The 3,694-nt window shown below is 47.7% G+C and overlaps 1 pseudogene; it reads left to right on the forward strand.

Moving 5' to 3' along the window:
• The first annotated feature begins 914 nt into the window (after positions 1-914).
• On the forward strand, positions 915-3,694 carry LOC124698744 (annotated as a pseudogene).

The following is a 3,694-nucleotide window of genomic DNA, read 5'->3' on the forward strand; positions in this document are numbered from 1 at the left end:
GATCGACGCCGTCCTTGTCGTACCGCTCCGCGCCCTACAACGTCCCCAAGCGCGTGGTGAAGGAGGAGTCGGCGACGACCGTCAATCCGAGGCGCGGCGGCAGCGGCAGAGGCACGGCGGCGGCGCCCTCCTCATCCCGAAGCCGGAGGTGAAGGAGGAGCAGGACGACGAGGAAGCGGCGAAAGCGGCGCTGCTGGTGGAGTACGAGCGGCAGCAGCGGCTCATCGCCAGCAGCGACGACCCCGAGGACTGCCCAGGGCTGCGAGCGGCGTGCTTGGCGTCGCTGAACGACAAGGACGCCTCGAGGTGCGGCGATCGCCATGTCCATCCGTGACACCGGCAAGCCGCTCGTGGACCTCACCGACGGCGGCGAGGCATGACCAAGCGGCCTGGTGAAGGACGAGCCCGTCGAAGAGCCCGACGAGCGCGTCAAGCAGGAGGTCGTCACCTACGACATGTAAAACTTCCACCAGTACTACGACGCCTCCGGCCGCCGCAAGTGCTTCTAGATTAGGTTTAGTTTAAATTTAGTCGAATCTCGTTCAAATCTATGTAATATATGCCAAGTTTGGATGAATTTAATCGAATCTCGCTCAAGTTTTAAATTTCCGAAATTTTATTTCAAGGACGCGACTAGGAAGCGACGTCCTCCAAACGAGACACGAACAAAACACGTCCCCAAATGGTCAATCCTATTTTGGAGGACGGTGACCGGAGATGCACTTACTCGCGCGGAACAACGAACCGCCATCCCCATAACAAAACAATTTGCAAGATTCTCCACGTGTGCCTCGATTGATTCGAGGACCTATCTATGTAACTAATATAAATCCAGGGTTGACTGTGCAAATGGCGCGGACATGAAAAAACTACCCGCAGGCCAAGTCCAGCCCAAGATTTTGGGAGGGGCAAAGGAAGCGCACTGCCCAACAACTGCAAGTGAGGAGGAGGCATTCTTCTCTCCACCACCTACTCTACTCTCTCTCCCCCTCCCCTTCTCCCTAGGATCGCAGCCAGATCGCCCTAGCGGACGAACAAGAGAGAAGAAGAACCCATCGACAAGTGCCTCTGTTCCTTGCTGATTCTTGGCCTCCTTCTGCCATGTCCATGGGTATCTATATATCTTCTTCCTTCGCTTCTCTTGAAGCTTTTCTTTTTTGGTCCCTGGACGGAGGCACTGTGCATGTACGTTTTGTTCCATTCATTTCTTTGATGGATTTGTCTAGCTCTCGTCTCCTTGTCTTCATTTCCCTTTTTTCCCCTTGATGGTGTTAGGGTTCTGCTCTGTTCATCGAATATTCAGTTGCATCCTCAACTCATCCATGGCTCTTTCCTCCTTCAAAAAAAATTCAAAATACATATAAATTCCTTTTGATTTACTATTGGTTTTTTTCTGTTTTATCCCTTTTGATTGATTCCACATGTTTCTTGCTGTTTCGTACTACTGTGTACTATAATATATAGCACCGGATTGTATCCTAGTTAATGGTTCCATGTGGACAGATGAAGGCTATGGCCCTACCAGGGACAGCGACGACGAATACGATAATTTTATACGGAAGATGAACCCGCCAAGGTGCATTCACATGCTCCCCAAAACAGCACACTATCGGTTCGCCCCCTCAACTATCAATTTCTTGTTTTCTTAATCCTGGTCTATCTTGTTAACTGCAGTATCGTGATCGACAACGATTCGTGCAAGGACGCCACGATTGTCAGGGTATTCCTTCTTCCTTGTTTTCTTCTCACAGAAATTCCAGTCAAGTGGTGCGCTGAATTGCTTGTTGGTTGCAACTATAGGTTGATAGTGCAAATGAGTACGGGATCCTGCTAGAGGTGATCCAAGTCCTCATTGATCTGAATCTTGTGATAAGCAAGGCATATATAACCTCAGATGGTGGATGGTTCATGGATGGTAAAGGATTATACTACCTAAAAATCTAGTAAACGATAGCTTCATCATTTTATTCCCCTGTAGTTAATTTGGTCACGCACGGGTTTCAGTCTTTAATGTAACTGATAAGGAAGGGAAGAAATTGAAGGACAAGGCAGCTATTGAGCAAATTGAAGACTACATCCGCAAGGTATAATCCTGCCATTTTCAGTGGACTAGTCATTGTGTGTATAACCATCCAATATGGACTGGCAACTGAAATATCGTCCAACTTGTAGTCCTTAGGTGCAGATTCGAGATACATACCTGCTAGAAGGAGATCAGTCGATGTCGCTGCTTCAACTGACCACAATGTCATTGAGCTGACAGGGACTGACCGCCCAGGCCTGCTCTCTGAAGTCAGCGCAGTGCTTGCCGACCTCAAATGCAATGTGGTCAGTGCTGAGATTTGGACCCATAATACTAGAGCTGCAGCCGTGATGCGAGTCACTGATGAGGACTCTAGGTTAGCCATCACTGGCACCGAGAGGCTCGGACGGATCAAGGAGCGACTATCTTACCTTCTCCGAGGAGGCAATCTTTCGCGAGGAGACGCCATGGCAGTGTCGTCCGGGACTTATGCCATGCATACCGAGAGAAGGCTGCACCAGATGATGCTTAATGATGGGGATTGTGAACATCTTCATCGGCATGTCCCAAATCAATCTCAAAGGCCTAATGTCACGGTTCGGAATTGGAATGACAAGGACTACTCGGTGGTGACCATCCGGTGCAAGGACAGGCCGAAGCTTCTGTTCGATACTGTTTGCACCTTGACAGACCTACACTATGTTGTCTTTCATGCAAACATCGATGCCAGTGATGATCAAGCATACCAGGTGAATATACATAAGCAAACATCTCCGGGTATTCACTGCCATCATGTGTGATCATAAGAACCAGCATAAGAAAATGTGTAACCTCTTTGCAGGAATTCTATGTAAGACATGTGAATGGATCTCCAATGAGTAATGAAGCTGAAAGATTGAGTCATCCAATGCCTTGAGGCTGCTATTGAACGTAGAGTATTTGAGGTAAGAATTCATGAACTTACCTAAAAGGTAACGTTGTCATAACTATCTTCTGACAAAGCTTGTATTCGCCGTTTCCCAAATGTTGCCTTTTCAGGGTGTGAAACTTGAGCTGTGTACAAATGACAAGGTCGGCCTCCTGTCCGAGGTCACCCGCATCTTCCGTGAGAACAGTCTAACTGTAACAAGAGCAGAGGTCAGCACCAGAGGCAAGAAGGCTGTCAACACATTCTATGTGCGCGATTCTGCAGAAGAGACAGTTGATCAGAAGACCATTGATTCCATCAGGGAAGCCATCGGCCATAACATTCAGGTGAAAGGGCAGCCTGAGCCAGCAGAACCTCAGAAGAAAGAGTCCCCGACATGGTTCCTCTTTGCAAACTTATTTCGGCCGAGGTCTCTCTACAGTTTGGGAATGTTCATGCGTTGATGTCCCCATCAAATTTGGAGAACTCTGTACAAATCTTAACTGCTGAAGCAGTCAAGGAGAATTGGAGCCGACATTTCGTTCCAGCAGTGCACGATTAGGAGGGAACATAATATTGGGTTGTAAATATAGATTGTACATATATTGTGCACACAGAATGTAAATATTACTTCAGGAAAACGTTACTCATATAGTCATATGGAGATAGTATTAGACTCTGAACTGTTACTGCCTCAAAAAATCTGTCCTCTTTTCCAGAAATAATCACGTGAGGAAAAAAGGCTGGGGAATTTTGTTATCTTC

This window comes from Lolium rigidum, chromosome 3 (assembly GCF_022539505.1).
Source record: "Lolium rigidum isolate FL_2022 chromosome 3, APGP_CSIRO_Lrig_0.1, whole genome shotgun sequence".
In the NCBI taxonomy this organism is placed as follows: Eukaryota; Viridiplantae; Streptophyta; class Magnoliopsida; order Poales; family Poaceae; genus Lolium; species Lolium rigidum.